At 45.1% G+C, this 9,850-nt stretch overlaps 1 long non-coding RNA gene across 1 annotated transcript; it reads right to left on the reverse strand.

Annotated features, from left to right (window-relative positions):
• Nucleotides 1-1,388: 1,388 nt before the first annotated feature.
• On the reverse strand, nucleotides 1,389-9,785 carry LOC129604578 (uncharacterized). The gene is made up of 3 exons (XR_008695589.1): nucleotides 9,707-9,785; nucleotides 4,574-7,396; nucleotides 1,389-4,478 (listed from the first exon to the last, which is right to left on the reverse strand). It is a non-coding gene; the product is annotated as an uncharacterized LOC129604578 (long non-coding RNA).
• Nucleotides 9,786-9,850: the final 65 nt, after the last annotated feature.

Here is a 9,850-nt window from a genome sequence, read left to right on the forward strand (position 1 = left end):
TTGGTGAAAGGCAGCACGTTGAATGGGAGCGCAGGGCGACTGGCACCACAGTGGAGCCAGGTGAGACACCGCAAGCTGGGCTTCAATGGCTCCACACTTCACCCTGTGAGATGAAAGCTGCTGCATCCGAGTGCGGCGCCAAACACGTCTGTCGTTACCTCAGTACTGAGTTAAGCCCAGAAACCTGTCAGGTGACAAAGCACAGTGTTAAGAGACGACCTGTAGCAACATGGACCCAACACACAATACAATGGACCACTTATATGCTTATATGTTTAACGGTCAGAGGAAATAATAATAATAATAATAATAATAATAATAATAATAATAATAATAATAATAATAATAATAATAATAATAATAATAATAATAATAATAATAATAATAATAATAATAAAAATATGAAGATGTTGCACATTTGGAAATTCTTAAGATGAATCTAATGAAACTGAACAAACAAACCCAGAGCCACACAGACAGAGACAGAGACTGTTGTACTCACAGCAAACACTGGAGTTTACACAGAGGCTAACCTCCTCTCCATAATCCAGCACGTAATACTGCGATACATCATCTCTGTCAGAAGGGTCAAAGAGAAGACGCCACAAACTGCCAGACTGATGTTCTGGTGCAGACAGTGTTTTAAAGGGATCATTTCACAAAGCTGCTCATCCAACTTTAAACATTTTCCACCCTCTTCGTATTTTTGTCTTTTGTAAAGTTTGCTTGACGATCACGTTCTCCATACAAATGCTTGTTAAAGCAGGTAAGTAACATCCAGTGATGGAGCTACTGGGGGTGGTGGGGGGCGACTGCCCTCGCTCCATTTTCATCCAGATCATGAATTATTTCACAGGTTTCCACCTCTAGACTGAACTGTGCCAGTGGAAAGCAGCATTTCCAGCCTGCGTGCCTCAAATACCGTGGTTGGACCGAGTGACGTCTCTGTATCACAGCATTGTGTCGTAACCTGTCCCGCACTAATTGACCAACAGGCAGAGACTTAGTAACACGAGCGGCCTGACTTCTGTGCATGTGTTTAAGATGAAGCGACCTTAACGGCTCACAGATGCTCAGTGAACGCTGATGGTGGGCAGGTATTCAGCACTGACTCCGTCCCCCAGGAGCTGCAGCCATCACACTGTGACCAGTTCAAAACACATGCTGGAGAAAACTAACCACTCTGTCCCGTTTCAGCCGACTCCAACTTGTGGTGAGAGAAGAGCACACAACTCAATTACACACAGCAGATAATCAAATGATTTTATCTTTATTTGTTTTAAATTAGTCATTTATATATTCCTAATAAACTAAGATAGGGTAAAAAGTAAAACAGCATTTAATCAATTATATATGTAAATATATATATATCTATATATATTGTTCAATGCTGGAGTTGGTTTCATTTGAATAAACCACTTCTTTGTCCTATTGTCTGGAGGACAGACAAGCAGCGTATTTGCCTGGCATTTAAATACAAACATCTTGTTCTGTGTATCATTTAGTATTCAACCTGTGTAGTTCTGTGTAACGTGTCCAACGGCATTACAGAGCGAGGCCCAGGGCGCCAGATGTCAGGCAGGTTGTAATATTAAACAGCGTGCTTTAACAGTGAATGGCAGAACACCTGCAACAAAGGCAACTACAAAGAGGACTCCTCTGACAGCGTTTCCTCTCCTCTCAGCCTCCTTCATGACCCCCGACCATCTTGGAAAAAGATCTCGGAGCCGCTGCATTGGAGCAGACGCCGGCCCCCGGAGAGCGCTCGAAGGCAGCTCCTGCAAAGCAAAAAGCAAAGCGAGGGAGGAGCGATGGCGGAGCACCTGCCCACAAATCTGGACGAACCTTTCCCTTTATGAGAAGGACCTAAGAGGGGGAACGAGGAACGCTGGATAGAGAGCGTAGCAGTTGGCTGAGAACGATGGGAGCAGCGCCCTGCGAGACGATAATTAGCTAAATGTCTTTCCCTGAACTGAAATGTCTTCAGAGTGAATCGCTCCTCTAATGGCTGACGCTGACGGATGACTTGACAATAAAAACAACGACGTACAGTAGAACTGTAACTAGGCCATTTGTAGCACTCCCATTTACTACTGGTAGTGAGACATGAAGGCAAAAATAAAAAAAATAGAATACAAATAGAAAAAGTGAAAGGGCAAAATGCAAATAAAGCAAAAGAGAGAAATATGGACTAGAAAGAGAACAAGCCGACATGTCAACACTGCACCAAGGTTCCAGCATGAACAATAATGAAGACAAAATGTGTGGCCCTCGTCACTCTGACGCCGCCTCTCCTCTCTGTTTAAACAGCCACTCCATCAGAAGTAAGTGCACCACAATGTAAGCATTGGTTATTCAAATAATGCTCTCAAATAACACCGAGTACAAACAAACAGCTCGCTGCCAAATCTGGCTCATGTAAAACTAATTATAACCCGGCCCTGTTTGCACACACCTGCCAACCTTGAACACCTTCATTCAGAAATTAAGTTTTACGTATTCTTTTGTTTTGTTGATAAGACCTTTGTTATTCTGCAGCCTACTGCTACTGTGTGTAATAAAATGGGATTATTTATTGTCTCATTAATACTCGTGTTAAACAATGTGGCCCAGCGTTCACACACGGACAAAATTCTCAACTTTCAGTTAAAGTTCTTTAATTTTGCTTCACCGAAAACAATTGCATCAATATCAAAGCAAAAGATTTATTAAAGAAAGGGGACAAGGACAAATTAATTCAAGGGAGATCTTTTGCATCTATAAAAATGCCACGGCAGAGATCCACCAGAGCCTTTTACAGATGGTTTCAAGGTGAATGGAAGCCACAACCACTAGTCCTTTCACTGCCAAATCACTGCGGCACAGTCCTTTCCTGAATCTGAAGGGGGCGGCGGTTTCAACCACAGACTTAATAAGGTTTGTTTATTTGAGTAGAATTTACATTCAGGAACCCTGTGTTCACCCTTTATGGACACATATCAAAAAGAGCAGAATTGTGGAGGAGGGGAAGTGGAGATCAAAGTTTTAATGTGTGGTTTTGTTTACTGATCTGTCAGATATTCAAATGATCCGATGTCTGATGGACTCGTTTCAATGTCCTACAAGGTCAATGCCTCGAACCACACAGAAAGCTGTCAAATGTATTAATAAGTGATTCTGAGGCAAAATGGACAGGACTGAAATAGGCACGACTGAAATGTTCAGCTTGTTTCTAGGAAGTGTAATAGTGTGGGTTTCATTATTTATCTCTGGGGAAGACTGGAAAAAATATGTTTGTTTATTTTAACTGATTTGGATAAAATACGCTTGATGTAAATTCAGACAAATTTTGAACTGTGCTATGTAGAAAAAAAAGTCCAATAAACATAGGTTGTCTTCTCATTGCCGAATGAAAACAAAACAAAGTTTCTAATATCAGAAAGATGCAAATGCAGCCTGACTGGATGTGTGGGTTATTTGCATGACTTGCTTTGGAAACTTTACAATGCTATCATCACACTTATGAAGTTAGTGTATGTAAATGTGGCTGTAGATATCCATCACTCGGGACTTGGCATGTTTGTTCAGAGCTCAGAGGACTGTGGTGATCTATCGCCGTCCAGGTGCTTGTGCGTCAGAGCAGCTCACTGCGGCCCCGCAGGTCGCTGCTGCCATCTGCTGGTCACTGTGGGGACTGCAAACGTGAAGCTGAAGTTAACCTCAATGAGTCTCACATGTAGCGGGTGTGATCTGTTTTCAAACTCCCGGTGCAAAAAGTGTCTGTTTGCGACAACAAGGCGGGAGCGCGCACCGCTGTACGCGGGAGCGCGCACCGCCTCGTACAGATGCACAGTGAGGCTCGGTCTGAGACTACAGCTGTTTATTTGGGCTTTAAACTGCCATAACTTGTAAATAACACCCGCTACAAGTTTTCCAGTGGTCGTAGTGATGCCACTGTAATTCGCTTTACAGTAGTCGTCGATCGTAAATGTTTAACTCTATGACATGACGCCAGGACTCAGCAGATCTACGACTCATTGTTGCAGCAACATGTTTGTTCTATATTTGTTTTCTCCAAATTGAGTGACGAGGACAGTTTATATTGTATGAAATTAAAAATGTCGGTTAATGACGTGTTATTTCGCCACTTTTAATATGTATGTATGAGACCAGTTAAACCAGTAAGATGTTTTCATGTTGCCAAAACGTTATTGAAGCCAATATTCTTTGATCTCTTGATCATTTATACATAAACGTTTTCACGTGTACAGCTCAAAGACAGAGGATTTCTTGTTGGTGGAGATGGTGGAGGTCTGGGGCAAAGCTCTGACTCGCCTGTCATCATAGCAGCCGGTTTGTGGGAATCAGTTTTTAAAATAGTGGCCAGTTTGTTGGGTGGTGAGGTGGAGGGCAGGGTTATTTCTAGGGTGACACATTAATTGAATGATAGTTTGGATTTGGGGAGAAACTGAGGAAGGCTGATGTTGAGGACAACCAGGCTGTAAAGTATATATAAAAAGGTATATGTTTAAAAATAAATTGATTTATGTCACTATTATTACTCAGGTAAATTACTGCTTAGGTGATGACTTACTGCACTGAGCTTCCGGAAACACAGGGAATGACATCTTTCCACGTCCTAAGGTCATTATCTGGCCTCTGTCGTCAAGGAAACCCTGAATGAAGTTCTCCAGCCTCCACAGCTACACCTGTCATCAGGAGTCTGCCCTTACGCTGCATCAGCTCTGGTATTCAGAGGCACAGAGGGAAAAAAGAGAGGGATAGGGAGAGAGGGAGGGAGCTTGGAGAAGGAGAATGAGGGAGAGAGACGGAGCAAAAGAAGGCAGAAGAGCGCAAGCTTGGAGAGAAAAGGATGGAAGGAAAGAAGGAGATTCAAAAGAGGAGAGGGAGCGGGAGGAAGGGAGGGGACTTGGAGAGATAAAAGGAGGGAGAGACAGTCGGGGGGAGACTAGATGTTGGAGATAGAGTTTGGGGGACTTGGAGGGAGAGCGAGGGGGGAAAAGAGAGCTTGACTTCAAAGAGGAAGGTTAAAGAGAGGGAGGGACGGAGGAAGCTTGGAGGGTGAGAGGGAGGGAGGAAAAAAGTTTGAATAAAGGGAGGGATGGAGCTTGAACATGAGGGGGCTCGGTTAGAGGGAGGAAGGGAGCTTGTAGGATGAGAGAGAGGGAAGAAGAGAGCTTGACTAGAAAGAGAGAGGTTGATGAGAGGGAGGGATGGAGGGAGCATGGAGGGTAAGAGGGAGGGAGGAAAAGCTTGACTAGAGAGAGGAAGCTTGGAGTGAGGGAGGGATGGAGGGGGCTTGCAAGGTGAGAGGGAGGGAGTAAGAGAGCATGAATAGAGCGAAGAAGGGTGGTTGGAAGGACATACTGTAAGGAAGGAGCTTGAACATCAGGAAACTCGAATAGAGGAACGGTTGGAGCTTAGAGGGAGAGAGGGGGGAACTTGAACAGGGAGCTGAACTAGAGGGAGGCAGTGACGGAGCCTGGAGGGTGAGAGGGGAAGGGGCTTGAACATGAGGGAGCTCGACTAGAGGGAGGGAGTGAGGGAAAGAGCTTGGAGGGTGAGAGGAAAGGAGGCGGGAGTGTGACTGTCAGGGACCTCGACTAGAAGGAGGGAGGTTGACTAGAAGGAGGGACCTCGACTAGAAGGAGGGAGGTTGACTAGAAGGAGGGACCTCGACTAGAAGGAGGGAGGTTGACTAGAAAGAAGGAGGTTGACTAGAAGGAGGGAGGTTGACTAGAAGGAGGGACCTCGACTAGAAGGAGGGAGGTTGACTAGAAAGAAGGAGGTTGACTAGAAGGAGGGAGGTTGACTAGAAGGAGGGAGGTTGACTAGAAGGAGGGACCTCGACTAGAAGGAGGGAGGTTGACTAGAAGGAGGGAGGTTGACTAGAAGGAGGGAGGTTGACTAGAAGGAGGGAGGTTGACTAGAAAGAAGGAGGTTGACTAGAAGGAAGGAGGTTGACTAGAAGGAGGGAGGTTGACTAGAAGGAGGGAGGTTGACTAGAAGGAAGGAGGTTGACTAGAAGGAGGGAGGTTGACTATAGAAAGAAGGAGGGTGACTAGAAGGATGGAGGCTGACTCATGTTCAACTGCTTTCCCCTTTTAAGGAAAGACTGGATTAAAATGTCCCTATGTTATTATAGAATTTGAATAGAGATAGTCCGTTTAATTTTAATTAAATTTGTATTTCTAATTTGAAGTGGTGACCTCTGTTGAGTCGTCGCTCATCTAGTCGTCACTTGTATTGCTCAAGTTTTCCAATTGGTCACCATGGCCCTAACCCCAGTCCCACTCGCTGGCCACCTGCAGCTCACCGGGGGGTCCCAGGGCGTTCCCAGGAGCAGTCCAGACATAGTCCGTCCTGTCCTGGGTCTTCCCCAGGGCCTCTTCCTGCAGGTCTGGTCTGGATCACCTGACCTGGAAGGGATCCAGGAGGCATCTAATAGTGATGCCAGGCAGTCAGAGAACCCTAACTCTAAGCCTAAGCCCAACGCTCCTCTCCACGTGGAGGAGCTGCGTCCTGTTTGTCTGGTCATAAGTCAAAAGTTATGACCGAGAGAAGGAGCGTGGAACAGTCGGTGTTGCGCTCGTTCTCTCACTCGTGAACAAGACCAGAAAATGCTTAACCCGTCCTCATGGAGCAGGAGCGCTCCCCTAACAAACACCAGCCACCCTTTTCCTGCAGAGACGATGGCCTCAGGTTGGGAGGGGCTCAATCTCACACCAGCCGCCCCACACTCACACTGCAAACTCAAGGCTAGTGCTAGCGTCAGGTGGTGTTAAAGAGCTGCAGATAGTAGTATCTTTGTGGTGTGTTCTTGTTCACGCTAGATTTACCACTGTAGACTGTCGAGTGCTGGGATAAGAGTGATGACACGAAAAAAGTTACGATTTGGTAAAAAAAAAACTTCAGTTAGCTACCTGGGGCTAAACCCGTTAACCTAGCCAGCTAGCCACGATAGAATGCAGATCGCAGGACGTTAAGACGAAGTCCGTGGAGTTGTTTAGACAGAATAAAGATCCGCAAAGTCAGCTAAACTCTAGTTGAAGCATTCTGTCTTTTTGTTTTGGGACTGAGGAACGTAAGAACAACACCCGCGCCAACAACCTACAGGACAGGGAGGGTAGCCTCTTTACTTTTGCAAAGATGAGCAGAGGCCACACTGACTCCACTATAACTTTATATCATGGGCTTATTCGGTTGGGGTGAGGGGATAAAGAGAAAGAAAAGCACAGCAACAATAACAACAACAGAGCACAGGCAGAATGGTTGGACCAGGTACTGGATGGTTGGATCCTTAGCTGCCCATCGCAGACACATAGCTCTGAGTCCGATGATACCTGTAGGTGAGGACAGAGTGGGGAGGAGAGAGGGAGAGCGGGGGAGAAGCACACTGGAGAGAAAAGAGACAAGGTTAGTTAAACATGGATCATTAATGATAGGAGGTTATTGGACAGAAGAGACAGGAGGAAACAGAGGAGCTCAGTGTATAAATTAAGTCCCCCAGCACTCTGTCTATTGCAGCATAACTGAGAGATGGTTCTCGTGACTAACAAATTATAATAATGAATTATATCTGGTGCCTTTGAGCTATAATCAATAATTATGTCATGCATGTTCGTTCACTCTGAAAACATTTAAAACTCACACATTCACTCTTTTCCCTCCAGGTCTGGGTGTAACTCTTTATGACATGGACCCTGGTTTGTCTAATACTATGATCATAAAGTGCATAAACCAGCCTCTTGTGGACATAATCAAGACCTTTAGGTGTATGATGATCCAGCAGAGGGAGCCTACACCACCATCTACCTCACAGTCACTCCTGCAGAAGAGCTCAGCAATGGAGGCTTCCTTCTCCTGTCAGACCCATGTGTATGCGACAGATTCCAGCAAAATGAGCATGCGGGTGTGACAGGACTCTAGCTGAGATACAGCAGCAACCTGGTCAGACAGCAAATGGGCTCCTTGGTCTGTAACAAACGACTGAGTCCATGCACACGTGGTCAAGTCATCAAAGCACCAGTCGTTTTTGGCCCTGCAAGATGAGTTACATCACATTTACCACTGCAGAGGGTGGTAAAAACTGCCCAACGAATCACAGGGACTCCTCTTCTGGTCATTCAGAACATCCAAAAGAAACACTGTCTGCATCGAGCTCACAGTATTCTTAAGACTCCTCTCAACCTGCCTACGAACTATTCTTCTTCCTGCCTTTGTGGACAGGCGCTTCAGGTTTCCCCGAACAAGAACCAGCAGACTGAGGAACAGCTCTTTTCCTAGAGCTGTCTTCTTATTGAACTGAGCTCCCCACTGATGCTACAGCCTCCTTTGCCCCACTCACACACCCCTACAGTCTCAACCATTGCACATAATCACTGTACGGCTACATGCTCATCTGTAAACGCACATATTCATTGCACATTTATACTTAATTAGACACCTATAAAAATACGTGAATCCCTGATTATAGTAAATAGCAACTGAATTTTCTTTTGTTGCCCTGTAGATGTGTAATGACAATAAAATTAAATCTAATCTAACAAGGAAGCAGTTCCTTTGAAGGTAACACCAGACGGGGACAAGGTCATGGTCATCAGTGTATTCAGTTAGAATGTAGCATAGTTAGAATCCGCCAGCGATTAAAAAATGAGAGCTCAATCACACAATGCTGTGGAGGGTTTTAAGCTGTCTGCATAAAATGTGTGTACCAGAATGTTGAGGTCATTTCTGCCAGTGAGGTGTCTCCATCCAGTGACCAAATCCAATCAATACACCACCTCATCCTCACTGCTCTGAACCTCCTGCTTCTGTGATGGGTCCTCCTTCACTGCCCTCATCACCCTCTGCAGCCTGGTTGTCCTCACCATCAGCCTTCCTCAGTTTCTCCAAATCCAAACTATCATTCAATTAATTCAATCAATGTCACCCTAGAATGAGTTGAGTTGCTGATGAAAAAAAATGTAGGCTGCTTCGCACGTTTTGGCAACATGAAAACATCTTACTGGTTTAACTGGTCTCATACAAATATTAAAAGCGGCGAAATAACACGTCACTAACCTATTCGTCATTTTTAATTTCGTACAGCATAAACTGTCCTCGTCACTCGTACAGTTTCAAGCAGACACAACATTTGGAGAAAACAAATATAGAACAAACATGTTGCTGCAACAATGAGTCGTAGATCTGCTGAGTCCTGGCGTCATGTCATAGAGTTAAACATTTACGATCGACGACTACTGTAAAGCGAATTACAGTGGCATCACTACGACCACTGGAAAACTTGTAGCGGGTGTTATTTACAAGTTATGGCAGTTTAAAGCCCAAATAAACAGCTGTAGTCTCAGACCGAGCCTCACTGTGCATCTGTACGAGGCGGTGCGCGCTCCCGCGTACAGCGGTGCGCGCTCCGGGTACACCAACGATTTTTGGCAAACAGACACAAAACACCTGTCTTGAACTTAATTTAATACTTGAAAATTTAAAATTCCCTCGTAATGTAAGTTGAGTCTATTTCTAGTAACAGGCAGCTGCACTGTGCTACGGTGGTAGTACGACGTATTGGCCCCTGTGCTATTTATTATTAAAAGTTGATTTCAGCACTAGCACACGCAGCACTAGCACACGCATGAAAACACAATATTATTCATACAGTGCTGCAACTTTACTAGAGTATCAGAATGGTACGGTCACCAAACAATACCTAGGTTTTTAGTGAAACTGGCCTTGTTTGCAGTCGTGGCCACTCAACCAGAAAGTTACAGCCGTGGTTAGAAAGCAGAGGTATACGCCCTGAATAAAATACGTCAACGGGCGTTGGTTTCAGCCAATCATGGCAGAAAGGGGC

This window comes from Betta splendens, chromosome 9 (assembly GCF_900634795.4).
Source record: "Betta splendens chromosome 9, fBetSpl5.4, whole genome shotgun sequence".
Classification (NCBI taxonomy): domain Eukaryota; kingdom Metazoa; phylum Chordata; class Actinopteri; order Anabantiformes; family Osphronemidae; genus Betta; species Betta splendens.